This window comes from Rhinopithecus roxellana, chromosome 7 (genome assembly GCF_007565055.1).
Source record: "Rhinopithecus roxellana isolate Shanxi Qingling chromosome 7, ASM756505v1, whole genome shotgun sequence".
In the NCBI taxonomy this organism is placed as follows: domain Eukaryota; kingdom Metazoa; phylum Chordata; class Mammalia; order Primates; family Cercopithecidae; genus Rhinopithecus; species Rhinopithecus roxellana.
In genome coordinates, this window is record NC_044555.1 from 151,061,530 (window position 1) to 151,079,556 (window position 18,027).

At 41.6% G+C, this 18,027-nt stretch overlaps 1 protein-coding gene across 2 annotated transcripts in view; it reads left to right on the top strand.

Annotated features, from left to right (window-relative positions):
• The first annotated feature begins 17,849 nt into the window (after positions 1–17,849).
• DRP2 (dystrophin related protein 2) overlaps positions 17,850–18,027 on the top strand; it is a 41,026-nt gene continuing 40,848 nt past the window's right edge. The window contains exon 1 of one of the 2 annotated variants that reach the window (XM_010359640.1): positions 17,850–18,000. The gene's annotated coding sequence lies outside the window, so the exon portion shown is untranslated. The remainder of the gene's footprint in view (positions 18,001–18,027) is intronic. The other variant, XM_010359642.1, reaches the window with a different exon arrangement.

Genomic DNA, 18,027 nt, shown 5'->3' on the forward strand with positions numbered 1-18,027 from the left:
GCTGGAGTGCAGTGGTGTGATCTAGCAATCTGTAATCTTAATTTCCCACATATTAGTTAGTAGGAGGAAAAATCCACAGTATGAAGGCTATTTAACTAAAACTTTATGCTTTTCCCTCAAGCTGTAAGTACTCTTTAGCATTAAATTACATTGTGCATATACAACTACACCCGTTTAGATTTGCCTTGGAATATAATTAATTTCTAAGACCTTAAATATTAAAAATAATTCTCTAACTATTTCATAGTTTAATTGGCTCTTAAATAGTTTTGCTGGGAGGAGAAACATTTTGTGTTCTTTAAGTAATTGATACGTGTAAATGTGTTCACTTAAGTCTTGAGAAAACCTAAGGATGAAGTCTATTGTTTTGTTTTTCCTTAAAAAGGAAAAAAGAACCAAAGAAAAATGTTGAATAACAATAATATTTACCTTTAAAAAGAAGAAACATTATCCAACAAAAAGGAGACATATAGATTTGAAAACACTTATTTTGCTGTCTTCAATAACAACAGAAAACAGATAGGCAGGGGAAGTCCAGAGGACTCAGAACTGAAGCAGCTCTATACAATAATGAAGGTGGTACAATGATGTGACTGCAAAGAAAATGACTACAACAAAATTTTACAAACATCTGCATGTTTGTAATGTATTAATACACAAAATATCAAAAATACAAAGCCTGAGTTTCTTCCCCGCAGGTTTATGATAAACTATCAACCTTCTATTTAATGCATTTCCTTTTTTTAAAAAATTTGTAGAAATGGGGTCTTGCTATATTGCCCAGACTGGTCTTGAACTCATCAGCTCAAGCAATCCTCCCACCTCGGCCTCCCAAAGTGCTGGCATTACAAGTGTGAGCCACTGCACTTGGCCTTAATGCATTTACTTTTATAAGTCTCTGTTTAGAAGTAAACACTATACAAGAACATACATGCTGGTATGTTACCATGATAATTTTAGTTTTTATCTCAAACTAGTGACTTGCCTTTTTACCCATACTTATACACATGTAATACCTTTCTAGTGGTACATTTTATTCAATATATATATTTTAAATCTTGATTTTTAACTGAATCTTTTTAGTGCTATGACATAATGGGCTTAATTGAACAGTTGAAGCATGGTATGGTAACTACATTGTACTGTTTAAACTAATTCACATTGTACACATATACCAAAACAACACATTATACCCCATAAATATATACATTATGATTTGTCAATTAAAAACAATATCAATAAAATTTAAATTTATATGGAAAAACAAAGGTCCTAGAAAAGCCAATCTTAAAACAACAACAGCATGCCTATCTGACCAGATTTATCTCCAACTTTATGGGATGGTAAGGACAAGAATATAGTAAACAAGATGGCCGAAATATACCTATTTATGCTATCTCCCTATTGGTTCTAATTCTGCCCTCTAAAAGTGCAGAGAATAGTTTCAATTCCTCTTCTACATAATAGCTCTTTAAAAATTGTAAGATAGCTGTGACTTCTTTTCTTCTTTGCCCCAAGCCTTCTCTTTCTAGTGTAAGCAACTAGATCTTTACTATCTTGGTCATCCTCAACAAGCCATCTAATTAATTGGTATTGTACCTGATGTTATCTACTTTTAAAATATAGTCTCAGATCAGACCTTGTTGAGTAGCCATGTTTGTTCATACAATGAAATATTATATGGCAATAAAATGTATGAATAGTTTCTTGCATAGGAATGGGTGGATCTCAGCGATATAATGTTGAGTGAAAGAAGCCAGACACAGAATAATAGATCTTGATTACATATATGTAAAAGTTCAAAAAACAGCAAAACTAAGTCAGGGCATATTGGTTCATCATGCCTGGGCAACAGAGCAAGACCCTGTCTCAAATTTAAAAAAAAAAACAAAACAGTAAAACTAAGCCACTAATGTTCAGGGATGCATGTGTAGGTGGAAAAGCTATTTAAAAAAAAAAGGGCATGATTCTCCTAAAAGTCAGGTTAATGATTACTTAGGTGGAAGAGAAAGGCCTTACTGGTTGGCAGGGGAATTCTGGGCTGCTGGAGATGTTCTTTTTCATGACCTGGGTGCTGGTTACATGGCTGTTTGATTCCTGGTAAACCATTGAGTTATGTATTTGTGTGCTCACTTTTCTGTATGTGTTATTCTTTACAATGTAAAAGGTTTAAAGGCCAGGCACAGTGGCTCACATCTGTAATCCCAGCACTTTGGGAGGCGGAGGCGGGGGGGTCACTTGAGCTCAGGAGTTCGAGACCACCCTGGCAAACATAGTGAGACCTCGTCTCTACTAAAAATACAAAAAATTATCCCCGTGTGTGGCGCATGCATGTAATCCCAGCTACTCAGGAAGCTGAGGCACAAGAATTGCTTGAACCTGGGAAGTGGAGGTTGCAGTGAGCCAAGATCATGCCACTGCATTCCAGCCTGAGTGACAAGAGTGAGACTCTGTCTCCAAAAACAAACAAACAAAAAAACCCAAAAAACCCAAAGCTTTAAAAAAGTACAGTGCTTTGTTGTTTTCAACCCTCTGTTGCTATTCTTGTAATCGTCACTGTTTCTCAAAGATTGTCAATAGAGAATCAGTAGTTTCATCTTTAAGTTCTTTTAGGTCTTATTCAAAGTCCAGCTAGGTAAAGAGAAATTACTCTTGGTGTTTCAAAAAGGGAATTTAATAAAAAGAATTAGTTGGCCGGGCGCAGTGGCTCACAACTGTAATCCCAGCATTCTGGGAGGCTGAGGCAGGCAGATCACCTGAGATCAGGAGTTCGAGACCAGCCTGACCAACATGGTGAAACCCCATCTCTACTAAAAATACAAAAACTAGCTGGGCGTGGTGGCATGCACCTGTAATTCCAGCTACTCGGGAGGCTGGGGCAGGAGAATCGCTTGAACCCGGGCGGCGGAAGTTGCAGTGAGCCGAGATTGCACCACTGCACTCCAGCCCGGGAGACAAAATGAGACACTGTCTCAAAAAAAAAAAAAAAAAAAAAATTAGTTACTGGCTGGGCACGATGGTTTACCTGTAATCCCAGCGTTTTGGGACAGAGGCTGAAGGATTGCCTAAGGCCAGGAGTTTGACACTAGCCTAGGCAACATAGCGAGACCCTGTCTGTACAAAAACATTTTAAAAAATTATCCAGGAGTGGTGGTGCATGCCTGTAGTCCCAGTTACTTGGGAGGCTGAGGTGGGAGGATAGCTTGAGCCCAGGGGTTTGAGGCTGCAGTGAGCTGTGATCATGCCGCTGCACTCCAGCCTGGGTGATAGAGGGAGACCCCCAACTCTTAAAATAATTGGTTACGTATTGGGTACAGTGTATACTGCTTGGGTGACGGGTGCACTGAAATCCCAGAATTCACCATTAAATAACTCATCCACGTAACCAAAAACTATTGAAATAAAATTAGTTACAAAGATTTTGGATACATGGCATAGTAAAAGGGAGAAAGGGAGTGGGACAAAAGGAAGAAGAGTGATACCCAAAAATCAGAAACTAATAGTCCTGAGGTAGAGCCCACAAGCTTGTAACTTTTGTTGCACTGTTAGAGACATTATCACAATCAGTCTAGGTCTGCCCAAGTGTTATACCACCTTGATTAGGACTGAAAATACTATTGCTATCACTACAACTCCTGCCAGCAACTGACACCCATTAGAGCCAAAAGCACTAAAAAGTTATAATCGATAAGCATCTCTAAAATTGATAATAATGGTCACTAGCTCCTTGTGTTGTTGAAATTAAATAAGTTAATGCATGTGAAATGTTTAGAATGGATGCTGACCCACAGAAGACAAAATAAATGTTAGTTACTATTATTGTTACACGGATGATCTTTTAAAAAGTATTTATTAAATACTTACTATTTGCCAGAAACTGTGCTAGATGCCTAGGGTTGTCATGAGAATGAATTAAGAGAATGCGTGTAGAGCAATCAGCACGGTACCCCCTCGTGTGGAAATAAGCAGAAGCCAAGAGATCTATTGAGTAGAGAACGCACCCTGCTGGTTGGTAGGGGTAAGGAAGCGGAAAAGATCATTTTTTAAAAAGACATGAGTTTAAAGGTGGGATACCACTTATAAGATGACCTTGAGCAAATTACTTAGCCTCTAGCAGTCTCAATTTATTTATTTGAAAATGGGAGTAATATGAAGTGTCTCTAAGCCTTGTGGTAAAAAATAGATAAGATAATTGGCATATTGTATAGCACAGTAGATACTCAATACATATTTGTTTAGTTAATAAATACCTTTCTAACTCATTGCATTTCTTTTTTTTTTTAAATTGAGATGGAGTCTCGTTCTGTTGCCCAGGATGGACTTCAGTGGCGTGATCTTGGCTCACTGCAACCTCCGCCTCCCAGGTTCAAGTGATTCTCTTGACTCAGCCTCCCAAGTGGCTGAGATTACAGGTGCCTGCCACCATGCCCAGCTAATATTTATTTATTTATTTATTTATAGAGATGGGGTTTCACTATGTTGGCCAGGCTGATCTTGAACTCCTGGTCTCAAGCGTTTCCCCCACCTCAGCTTCCCAAAGTGCTAGAATTACAGTTGTGAACCACTGTGCCCAGCTTCCCATTGCATTTCTTTTCTTCCCCCCCCCCCTTTTTTTTTCTTTTGAGACAGAGTCTTGCTTTGTCACCCAGGCTGGAGTGCAGTAGCTCAATCTCGGCTCACTGCAGCCTCCATCTTCCAGGTTCAAGCGATTCTCCTGCCTCAGCCTCCTGAGTAGCTGGGCCTACAGGCGTGCACCACCACGCCCAGCTAATTTTTGTGTTTTTAGTAGAGATGTGGTCTCACCATATTGGCCAGGCTGGTCTCGAACTCCTGACCTCAAGTGATCCGCCTGCCTCGGCCTCCCAAAGTGCTGGGATTACAGGTGTGAGCCATCATGCTTGGCTCTCCCATTGCATTTCTAATGTCATAAGTAAATCAAGAATGGAGGAGGAAGAATATGATGGTCCTCAGGGAAAGATATGTTGGCTAGTGATACTGTTGTAAACCCTGGCAAGAAACCCCTCACTAGCCTCACAGAGCAAAGCTTACATCAGAGAAAAATCCATCACCAAAGATCTGTCACGTGATGCCTCTTCTTAATTCTATTTTCTCATTATGTCTTAATAGATTTTATCTCTAAAAAATACTAATTCCAATATAAATGTCAGGATCAGTCCTAACACTTGAATATTCATTCAACAAGTATTTAATGATCTTATACTATGTGTATTAGTGTACTTAGGCTGCCATAACAAAATACCACAGACTGGGTGGCTTAAGCAACAAAATTTATTTCCACACAGTTCTGGAGGCTGAAAAGTCCAAAATCAGGGTGCTGGCCAATTTTGTTCTTAGTGAAGTCTCTTTTCCTGGCTTTTCCAGAGAGCTAGTTTTTTGTTGTTGTTGTTTTTTTTTTTGTTTTTGTTTTTAGCAACATACTATTTCTTAGTGTTTTTCAAACCTGCCACCTTTTAGTACCACTACCCTAGATGTGGTTCTGATTTCTTGTCTAGACCCTTGCTAGAGCCTCCTAAATGGTCTCCTTATCTCTGCCAATCAAACTTCCATACTCCTGCCAGAGTGAATTGGATTGTGTTTCATCTGCTTAGAATGCCTCATTGCTGATGGCATTCAATGTGCTTCACAAATCTGCCCCACTCTACCTTGTTCCAGTTTCTTTGGCATCACTCTCACTGCTCTGATGGCCTTCCCTGTCGCCCCACTAGATTATTCACTTTCCTGAACTTGAATATGAGAACAATGCCCTTGCATATCTCTGCACACTTGCTCATGCTGTTTGTTCAGCCTGGAATGCTCTTCTCTGCCTAGTGACTGGTTTAAATATCAGCCCCTCTTGCAAGTCTCACAGACGCTATCCCCTTTTGAGGTCAGAATTAATTTCTCAGTTCCTGCGCTATCAGGCTGAGCTTTTCCAAGAGCAAGAAACAGTGATAAAAAGCAGTAGTAATAGTAATAGCAGTAGCTGCAAGCTTTCAATAAGAGGAGATCTTTTGGCTAGCTTGGACAGAAGAAAAGACTAGACAGCGTGGGTGCTTGGTTCATCTCTGTGGGAGTCAGGAAGTATAATCAGATTCACATGGGTGAAAGAGGCTGTCTCTTTGCTTTCAAGACGAACTACACCTAACCCATCCCACCCTATCAAAGGAGAACTCTTTGAGCATGTCTTGCAGAAAAGAAAAATAATCGTAGAAAAGTACTTGCCTCTGCCTCATACCTCCCCCTCACTGTGAGCCTTCTTACCCTAAGTGGGAGGTGTGTGGAACTCTGAGAAATCTGGAGAGTGTACCGATGCATGGGTTCATAGCTTGTTGATGCTTAGGGTTCATTCTGCTCAGTCTGCCATTGTCCTGCTTCTCTCACAATTAGATTGTTCACGAATGGTTGTTCACCAGCCCACTGTTTCTGAGGTTCAGCCCACTGAGAGCAGAAAACAAAAACAGGAGCTTCAAATGGCAAAGGGACTTGAGAGAAAACAGTAGAGCTGATACAAGAATGGCTGATGGTGTTAATCCACTGTGTATATGTCCTTGGGATCCCTGGAAAGACCAGAAATATTTCAGTGGGTTAGTTATTGTTTAAAGACTGTGGAATACCAGTCCAATGAGAGACCAGTGCAGCAAAGAATATAAACATAGAATTTTATACAGTTCTGGCTGCAATGCTGTAACGAACAGAAGTACTCACACATGGTTTTATGTCAGTTTGTGAATTGAGTTCAAGAGGCCCTAAATCTAAGTGCTGTATGTAAAATAAAAGCAATTAGTGCAGCTGTTACCTTGTATTCTGCAATCTGGAATTAAGTTATGGGCAGAAATTGCAGAATATTTTTCTCACTTCAATTTAACCACAGTTTGGAAGCTTATTTGTGGCTTCTTTTGTATCCCTTACAATGTTTGGCACTGCTGTGCACAGAATAGACACTAAATAAACATGAAAGCCAGGAATGAGGTTAAAGATCCCTGCTTGACAGTCATTAATATAGTCAAAGCAGAGTTCTCACTGTCACTCCCCACCCTCCCTACATTTCTTTTGAGCCTTGCCCCAGCAGGAGGCCCCCAAGCCCCTCAAGGTAGTCCTAAATTAATCCTCTCAATAGGCTCATCAATAGGCTTTTCTCTCTGACACCATTTCCTTTTTTTCTTTTCTTTTTTTTTTTTTTTTTTGAGATGAAGTCTTGCTCTGTCACCCAGGCTGGAGCGCAGTGGCATGATCTCAGCTCACTGCAACCTCCACCTCTGCCTCCCAGGTTCAAGCGATTCTCCTGCCTCAGCCTCCCGAGTAGCTGGGATCAAAGGCGCGCACCACCACGTCCGGCTAATGTTTTGTACTTTTAGTAGAGATGGGGTTTCACCATGTTGGCCAGGCTGGTCTTGAACTTCTGACCTCAGGTGATCCACCTGCCTCAGCCTCCCGAAGTGCTGAGATTACAGGCGTGAGCCACTGTGCCCGGCCACTATTTCCTTTTCTTGGGGTCAGTTGAGGTACCCCAACTCACAAAACTAATTCCAGAAAGTGTTGCTGGGAGAAATTGGGGATAATTTGTTAGGTTCTGGACTTTGCACCTAAGAATCACTGCCTTAATTCTGTGTTTTATAGTGTGATGGAAAACATTGGTGCTAAGGACTGGGCTTGTTAGCAGGAATCTTTTCCTCTAGAATGGAATGCATTGATATGCAATAATGTCCTCCTTAGCATTTATATTCTTCTGAAACTTCAGTAATGCAACAAGTCATTCTCTGGCATCCAAGTGTAATTTCTACTTTACCTCCTTGAATCACAACACTTTCTCTACTGCTCTTCTTAGCACATTTTTCTTCACCAGAACGCTTTCAGCAATGGGCCCATGAAACTGGTGGAACGTCCCTAAAATTGTACTCCACTATCTATTATGTATTGTTCATTGATCCCTGACAGGTTTGCTCTGATTCAGCATGAATAACAATACTAGCTAACATTTATTGAATACTTACCATGTGCCCGGCAATGTGCTAGGCACTTCATATATGCATCTCATTTCATCCTCATACCTACCCTCTGGCAATTTTAGTCTTTCCATTTTACCAAGAGGGAAACTAAAATCAATAAGCAGATAGTAGCATCAGGATTTGAGCCCAGGCAGTCAGCCTTCAGATCCCATGCTGGTAACCACTATGCTAATACCACTCTGAAATATTAAAATGAGTATGTACTCAATAAATAATTGAATAAATAAATGATTAGAGGGCTGTAATTTCCAAAGGGCTTCCCCAAGGCCTCCCTTAGGCAGGGTCACGTGTTTTTGGCCCATTGCTCTGAGGAAGTTTAGACAGATGGTTGAGGGCAATTAGGTTGTGCTTGCATTTTCAAACACAATTGAGTCCCACTTCAGGAAAGTAGAGAACAGTTCAAAAGTGAAATTGCCTTCTCTGGTCTGTTGAATATGAGTTAGCTGTGCTCTGGCAGTCTGCTTACTCTTAGCTACTCTTAGGAGAAAGGCTTGGGACCTGGGGAGTAGACACCTCAAACCCACAACCTTAATAGCTACAGTTTTCTTGTGGGTAGAGTGAGGGTAAGATGGGGAGGACACACAGAACTTCAGTCTGGTAATATTTCCTTTTTAATTATTGGGTCACTTAATCTCTATGTACCTCACTGTCTCCATTTATGAAGTGGGAGCAATCTCCCTGGCTTGCTTTCTATTTCCGAAGCAAAATACTGAATCAAACTGGTTCTAAGACTACAAAGGTCTCCGAAGGTTTAGCTGATTGTAACCATTATCTCCAGAAGTTGGAGTGTTCTGATACAAAGAAGTGTAATGGGAATGATTCAGGTAAAATAGTAGATTGGAGAGGGGACAATGTGGAACTGCTGGAGTAGGATTTGCTTATTATTGGTAAGGTGGTTGCAATGAGAGATTATTATTTATAACACACCATAGAATTACAAAGCACTTTACAGCTATTCTTCAGTACAGTCCTACAAATTGATATAAGACTAAAAATAATGAGGCTAGGCCTGAAAGGTTACCCAGTGGGTAGTAAGTATGAATAGTCATTGAAATGAGAAAATGACAAATATACCTCTCAGTTCCAGCACAGTATATCTCCAAGAGACTTATTCCCTGCTCTTATAGCTGTTTCCAAGAAGACTCTGGCTTAATGGGGTAGCTGCATAGGGGAAAGGATCTAGGCTGCTTTGGTGATGTTTGAGGCTGCTTAGTACTGTACTTTGGAAGAATTGCATCTAGTTTGCCTTAACACCCCTCTGCACTTCCACTGCCTTATTATAGCACTTTTCTCATTCTACTTTGTTTAATAGTTGTTTGAGTAGGTGTCTGCCTCCCATATTAGACAGACATTGTGACTTAGTCATTTTTGAATCTTGCTTTGGTGTCGGAAATGTTTTATACCGAGCAGGCCCTCCCTTATCTGCTTTCCAACCCCAGGAACCTAATTAATTTGACTGATAGCAGTCCTCGATGGCCTAATAATAGGTAGGTTAAGCACATGCTTAGGAAACCAGCTAATAGAGGCATTAAAGATTTTTTTTTTTAAGATTTGAGTATTGGATATATTTTTAAAAAAGGATCAGTTGTGTGGTAACACAGTGAGATACTACTTTATACCCTCTGTGATGGCTATACTAAAAAAGACAAGTATTGGCAAGAATATGCAGAAATGAGAACCCTTGTACATTGCTGGTGGAGATGCCACTTTGATGAACAGTCTGGCAGTTCCTCAAAAAGTTAAATATAGAGTTACCATATAACATAGCAGTTCCATTCCTAGGTATGTATTTAAAAGAATTGAAAACATATATTCATACAATAAACTTGTACACAAATGTTCATAGCAATAATATTCATAATAGCCAAAGGGTGGAAACACCCAAATGTCCATCAATTGATGGATGGATAAATAAAATGTGGTATATTTATACAATGGAATATTATTCAGCCATACATAGGAATGATATAGTGAAGCTTGATGATAATATGCTACGTGAAAGAATCTAGACACAAAAGACCACATGCTGTTTGATGTCATTTGTGTAGAATGGCCAGAATAGGAAACTCTATAGAGACAGAAAGTAGATTAGTGGCTGCCTAGACCTGAGAAGGGACTAGGGGGAAATGAAGGGCAACTGATAATGAGTGTGGAGTTTTACATTTGAGACAGAGTTTCACTCTATCGCCCAGGCTGGAGTGCAGTGGTGCAATCACAGCTCACTGCAACCTGGAACTCCTGAACCCAAATGGCCCTCCTCACGCAGCCTCCCAAGTAACTGGGACTAAAGGCACGAGCCACCATACCTGGCTAACTTTTAAATATTTTTCAGTAGAGACAAAGTCTCACTGTGCTACCCAGGCTGGTCTTGAACTCCCAGGCTCAAGCAATCCTCCTGCCTTAGCTTCCCAAGGTGCTCAGATTATACCACACCTGGCTGAATTTTGCACTTTTAAAAAGTGAATTGTATGACAATAAGAAAGAATTACAGTTGTAATTACGAAAAAGTTCAGATTTTGTTAAAATTCTCTCATGCTTATTTTATAGGTTAGTATTATTTATATCTTAAATTATTTATGAGCATTTAGGGTTTGTACCATTATCTATCTCTTTCATTCTTGTTTTATTTGTTTGTTTGTTTTTGCCTTTTTTTTTTTTTTTTTTTTAGACGGAGTCTCGCTCTGTTGCCCAGGCTGGAGTGCAGTGGTGCGATCTTGGCTCACCAAAACCTCCACCTCCCGGGTTCAAGCTATTCTCCTGCCTCAGCCTCCCGAGTAACTGGGACTACAGGTGTGCACCACCATGCCCAGCTACTTTTTGTATTCTTAGTAGAGATGGGATTTCACTATGTTGGCCAGGCTGGTCTAGAACTACTAACCTCGTGATCTGCTCACCTCGACCTCCCAAAGTGCTGGGATTACAGGCGTGAGCCACCATGCCCAGCCATCGTTCTTGGGGTTTTAAAATGTCTTAACCTAGCCTTGTTGGACTCTAGCTGTGCATCATACAACACATTGAATCTTTCCTTCTTTGCCTTCCCCTTCGAAATCATTTGCCCTCTATCCCATGCCTGTCTGGTAATTAGAATGAAAGAGACAAAGTAATGAGTATAATGTATAGTAACTGAAGATAGCGCTTTCATTTTGACAGATGCTTTAACCTGAAGGAAATGATTAATAGGGAATTGCAGGCACCATGGTGGGGCCAGTGGGGGAAGTCATTTTTACTAGTGATAGCATTTCAGTCCTCCTCAAATTATACCAAGTAGGTACCTACTAACTCCACTGACTCCTGTGAGATTGAATTTAAGGTTGGATCTAAGGAGGGGCCAATATGGTAGTTCCGAGTTTGACTGGTTATTGCCCTGTATGAGGCATCCTTTTATCACTGACAGAATCTCACCTTGAAATTGTCACTTTGCCTCTACCAAGCAAATAAATACCTTGCCTTTCTTTTGTGAGACAGATAGAGCTTGCTACTAGATATAAAACAGACAGCTCTCATTGTTTAGGCCCAGGGTTGCTTTAGATTCTGAAGCAACTTCAGGGTTTAAAGGCATCCCTGAAAGGGGTCTCTACCAGTTGGTGGTCAAGGTGCTTGCCACCCATATATGCCAGTATGTGCTTTCAAGTGTACCTAGAATTATGAAGTGGTAAGTTCTGGGATGTGTCCTATTTGTAATACTGTGGCCCTGCCTAAAAGTAGGAGAGAAGTGGGAAGAGTATCAGCTTTGGAGTCAGGTGGATTTGGGATTGAATCCCAGCTTGAATTTTTTTATTAGTTTTATGAATTTGGACAAGTTACTTTTAACATCTCTGAGCTGTAGTCTCCTTGTCTGTAAAGTTGGAAATAGTAACCCTTACCTCACTGAATCATTGTGAGCATTGCAGGAGGTAACAGATGTCAAGTGCCTTACACTACCTGGCACAGAATACAGTCTCAAAAATGTTAATTCCCTTCCCCTCTCAATCCAAGTTACAAGCAAGAAGTGAGTGACCATCTTGCCTCAGTATCCTAAACACAATGAAAGTACAAATCAATAGCAGTTCTCTTTAGCCTAGAAAAGCAGTAGGTTTTTTTTGTTTGTTTGTTTTGTTTTTGTTTTGTTTGTTTTTTGAGATGGAGTTTTGCTCTTGTTGCCCAGGCTGGAGTGCAATGGCGTGGTCTTGGCTCACTGCAACCCCTGCCTCCCGGGTTCAAGTGATTCTCCTGCCTCAGCTTCCCAAGTAGCTGGGATTACCGGCACCTGCCACCATGCCCAGCTAATTTTTGTATCTTCAATAGAGAGGGGGTTTCACCATGTTGGCCAGGCTGGTCTTGAACTCCCAATCTCAGGTGATCCACCCGCCTCAGCCTCTCAAAGTGCTGGGATTACAGGTGTGAGCCACCGCACCCAGCTGAAAATCAGTAGTTCTTATTGAATTGTATATGTTTTCTTGGAAGCTCATATGTGAAAGTTTGCTAGTGAATGTGCATATGTCTAGCAGTCTGGGCTGAAAGGAGGATAGGAAGGTTGATAATGTGAAAGATAGTGAATAAACTTGAACTGTGTGGTTGGTATGTCTACTTAAAGAAATATAGTATCTGATCTAGCATGGAAACAGGGAGCTAATTAAGTTCCTGGCACGATGTCCTTAGCTGCTATAGTCTGCTCTAGGATGTATGTCCTCTGCATATAGGAAAACCACCAAGACCTTGAAGCAATAGAAATAATAATCTCTTACATTTGAATAACACTTTATAGTTTCAATATATATTCACATCCATTATCCCATTTGAGTCTCAATCCAAATGAGTGAAGTAAACAGGGCAGACAGCTATTATCTCCTATCTGGTGAAGGAAAAAATCAAAGCTCAAAAAGGTCAGTGAAAATTTAGTAGCAAAATCGGGATTAGAACCTTTGTCTTTTGACTCCTAATTCAACATTCTTTTTTTTTTTTTTTTTTTTTTTTTTTGAGACGGAGTCTCGCTCTATCGCCCAGGCTGGAGTGCAGTGGCCGGATCTCAGCTCACTGCAAGCTCCACCTCCAGGGTTTACGCCATTCTCCTGCCTCAGCCTCCCGAGTAGCTGGGACTACAGGCGCCTGCCACCTCGCCCGGCTAGTTTTTTGTATTTTTTAGTAGAGACGGGGTTTCACGGTGTTAGCCAGGATGGTCTTGATCTGACCTCGTGATCCACCCGTCTCGGCCTCCCAAAGTGCTGGGATTACAGGCTTGAGCCACCGCGCCCAGCCAACATTCTTTCATCTGTACCACTTTAACCGTAGCTTGAATGGTTTTGGCCTAAATGGAATATATTTGAAAACATAAATAGAAATTATGTTATATAACATCCCAGCTGCTGGGTCTGGTTTAGCAGAAGCTTGAAGAACAGCAGAAGAGGGTGGGAGGTAACCAAGTGTGTAAAATGAGTTCCGCATTTTCAGATGTTCAACAAAAGCAACAGAGAGTGCTTAGACCATTGACTGGGACAATACTGATTCTTCAACCCTTAGTCTGTTATGGCTTTCCATTATTCCTGATCAACTCCAATGAGGAATTTCAGCCTTTTCGACATTGTGCCCCTACATTTTTAACCTGTTCCTCCAACTTAACATGTTCCTTCAACTTATCTCCCAGCCTCCTGCATCTATGTGGTGAAAATCCCTCCCTCCTACTCTCTTTGACTCATTCTCTCATCCCAATTCATATTAATCTTGTTTGTCCTGAGACATTTGCCTCTATCTGTTCTTCTACTAACCCTTTTGGTTTTTCTGCATGGAACCTCAATTCACTGGAAGCAATCTCTGCTATGTAAATCAAATAATATGGCAGAAGATATTCTGCAAATAATAGCTGGCAAAGATTTATTATTATTCTGCATTTTCTGAGGGACACTTTTTACTTCCCAACCTTACTGAAACCTGGGTATTCTTTGCCCTGATGATGCTGCTTCCCTCTAAACTTTCTCCAGTTTGTCCATAACATAGTCTTAAACTGGTTGTGTGTGTGTACGTGAGATGGGACTTTCTTTTTTAAAAAACTTTATTTATTTGGAGACGAGGTCTCACTATATTGCCCGGGCTAGTCTCAAACTCCTGAGCTCAAGAAATCCTCCTGCCTCGGCCCACCAAAGTGCTGGGATTACAGATGTAAGCCACTGTGCCCGGCCCAAGGGGGTGGGGCTTTCTATAGTGGGGAAATATTATTCCCACTTTCCAGCTCATTGGAGTCAACATACTTCCTGCTCCTCGGCATGTTTTTCAACAGCAGGAAAAGGGAGGCAACCAGAATATTGCAGAGGAAAGCAAGAAAGGAAACAATGTATAAGAAGTTCCCAGAGGGAATACAGAGAAAAAGGCCTGAGGTTATGGGAAGAGGCATTGACCTTAGGGAGGTAATAAACGATTTCATTTTGTCTGGAGACATCGGAGGGAAAGACTGGAAGACATTCTAAGATAGAGAGGTTTGCAGGGATAACATCCACTTTTTCAGTAAAGCAAGAGAATGAAAGTTATTTGCTGAGGTAGGTGGCTGGGGTTGGGTGTCTGATAGGAGTAGAAATGAACCGAAGTAGTTGTTTTGGTAAACATGGTCAGGGACTAGCAAATAAGGTTGTGGAATGGCAAAACAGCAATGAGAATAAGCTATACCATCTCTCCCACCCACAAAGGACAAAAATACAGTTTATTTCTCCTTTAGCAATGCAGCAATTAGGCAGATTAGGAAGAATCAATACATGGAAAGGCCAGTATGAAGAAGATCCATTTGGGGATGAGGCCCACTCTTCCAATATAAAACCAAGTTGTCCATTTTTTCCACTGTTACTACCAACTGCCCTACGTCAGGCCCTTATCAGATGAGTACTGCAACTGCTTCCTACCAGGCACCCAGGCTTCCAGCCTTTCTCCCCTCAGATTCATCCTTCATTTCACTTATCACTCTATTGTATTTGTTTTTAATTAACTGTCTCACCCATTAGGCTATGAGCAACTTGAAGGCAGTCTTCCAGTCTTCTCTGTGCCCCTGGGATCTAGCACAGAATCTGGAGTGTAGAAGACACTCAGTAATGGTTCTTCAAATGAAAACCACTGGAGTGATATTTCTAAAACATAAACCTGATCATGCCACTTGCTTGCTTAAACATTTTAAATGATCCTTAGCATGGTATTCCAGCACCCCCATGAGCTGATCCCATGTGCTTCCATAGCTTCATCTCCTGCCACCTTCTCCCCTTTCCTACCCATATCCCTGTCTTAAGTTAACCATACTTAACTAGGACGTGCAGTTCCTCAGCAGGCTGTGTGCTCTAACCTTTGTTCTTTTACACATGCTTTCTCCCTATCTGAAATACCCTAGCAAAGTCCTGTGCAGTGATACCAGGGTGAGCCTTGAACATCCTTCTGCCAGTTACCAAGGTGAAACTAAAGTCAAAGCTTGTGGCCCGACCTACTTTTATCTTTCTTTGCCCTCCTCTGAAAATAGTTGAGCCTAGACTATGTGCTTGTTGGGCATGTGGTGAGCTGGTGCCGAAGGTGAGCAGTGAGTCAGATTCCCATGTGTTTTGTATATGTCCGTCACAGTTGTTCTGTGTGTGCCATCCCACACTATTTCTCAGAATGTTCCCTCTGGTCTTTCTTCTAGCCAACTCCCCACTCCAACTCATTCCAAGTCAGTTGTAAAGGACTCTGAGGGCCCTGGTTCTGGATGGTATTGACAAACCCTGTAAGCTTCCAGGGCTAGGATGGAGGGCGAGACAGGGTCAGGCCTGGGCTAGGCGAGGTAGCTGAGAAATGTTCTGTTGCAGATGTGTAGGTTGAGAAGCCGGACATGTTTTCAAAAGCCCCTTCAGAAATCAAAGGCCTTTTCTGCACCTGCATGGGAGCCTGCCTTCTGCTATTTGGACCAGATAGGAAGGGCTACTTACATAGCTCTGAAAGCTTGATGACAGGGGCTATTGGTTTCTATGTTGCTTATTTTGAAGAGGAAATCAGGCCATATTTCTAGCCTTTTACTGAAGCTAGCAACTTAAGTTTTTAAAATTTCACCTCAAAAGAAAACATACACATATATACACACTATTTTCTAGCTGAAGGTTTTCAATAATAGTAATGATCATCATGATGGCCACAGTCATTAATGATGTATGTATCAAAATTGCTGAAAGAATAGATTTGTAATGTTCTCACTACAAAAAAAATGATAAGTTGGTGGGTTGATGAATATGTTAATTAGCTGGGCTGAATTTTTCTACATAGTATACATAGATCAAAACATCACACTGGAGCCCATAAATATATAGAATTATTATTTGTCAAAAATAAATAATAAAAATACTTCATAAAAATCACATAATAATTTTAAAATGGAACTTAAAAAAACCATAATTCTGGGTCCTTTAGACACTTTGTAAACACTAGTCCTAGATCCTATGTAAATACTAGTCCTAGGAAGTATTTTCTTTTTTTCTTTTTTTTGAGACGGAGTCTCGCTCTGTCACCCAGACTGGAGTGCAGTGGTGCGATCTTGGCTCACTGCAACCTCCACCTCCCAGGTTCAAGCGATTCTCCTGCCTCAGCCTCCTGAGTAGCTAGGATTACAGGTGCACACCACCACACCCAGCGAATTTTTGTATTTTTTTAGTAGAGACGGCATTTCACCATGTTGGTCAGGCTGGTCTCGAACTCCTGACCTTGTGATCCGCCTGCCTCAGCCTCCCAAAGTGTGAGATTATAGGTGTGAGCCACCACGCCCGGCCCTAGGAAGTATTTTCTAAGTTCCAGTGCCATCAGAGCTTATAAAGTTTTTAGAGGCAAATCAGTGAAGTTAAGCAACCCACTCCCAACCAGTCTTTCTGTCTCTCCATATACACCCTGTTTCCAGAGATGGAGGGAGGAAAGAAGAAAGCTGCTTTTATCCTTTGCGGTGACCTGGGACTGCTGGGGCTTTAAATCTTTGTATGTTTGTGTAGGAGGATGAGGATGGGGACTTTCTGACTGCTATTCATCCACCTATTCATTCATTCAATTTACTCATTCAACATATATTTATTAAGTAACCTACTGTGTGCTGGGCACTTGGTAAAGGCATATAATCGTATCTATCCTGCTAGTGGCTTCTCCCAGGTCTCTCAGGGTGTTTGGAGTTCATACCCTCTTCTCCTAAGGGCTGGTACGGACAAAAGCAAGAAGGTGCCTGGGGTAGTCATTGAGGGGAGTCATGGAGGAGCTGTGTTTTCCCGAATTATTCAAGATCCACTTTGTTTCCCCAATTTGTTGAGGCTTTTTCTATATGTGAGATCTAAAAGGGTGTGAAGATGAGACTTAGGGGTGACTGGCAGACTGTCCTGAGCCCAACACTGTACCTTGAGTACCAGTGATGATTCTAGATCACAGTGTTTCAACCCTCAACACAGAAACAGAATCCTGGACTGGCTACGAGGGGTCCCTGCCAGCTGCTGGCTCCGAAGTTGGTTTTGTCTGTGGGCTAGATCAGTGTAAGTTGGGGTCCAGGCTGCTCGCTCAGCAGCCTGATTGATCTCCGGGGCTTTTTTGTCTCCTCCTCCCCAGTGGAAGCCTCTCCTCCTCTCCCCCTCTCCCCATCTTCCCCCAATCTCTGTCTCCTTCTCTCCCCCTCTGCTTCTCAGGCTCTTCCGCTTTCCTCCTCTGCTTCTAATGAATTGAAATCTCCAAGAGCCGCCACATCTCTGGTAGTTTTACAAAACTGTCCTTGCTCTTCCTGCGTTTGCCCAGTCAAGGGTATTTTTGCCTGAGGTCGGAATGATGCTGTTAGTCCTGGTGATATGATTGCATAGCAACACAGAGCAGCTCTGAGAGGGGAGGAGGAGGAGAAGAAGGAAGACAGGGAGGTGGGAGAGACAGAGGGAGAGTGTGCATACAGCAGCTGTCGGCATCCCTGTCTCAGGGACTTCTTTGCTGATTCACAGAGGCAGCCCAGCCCCGGCCTCCCAGCTTACAGCTGCCGCCTGCTTCTCAGACCTGACGGAATCAGAAGGTAGGCCACAGAAAAATTATTTCCAAG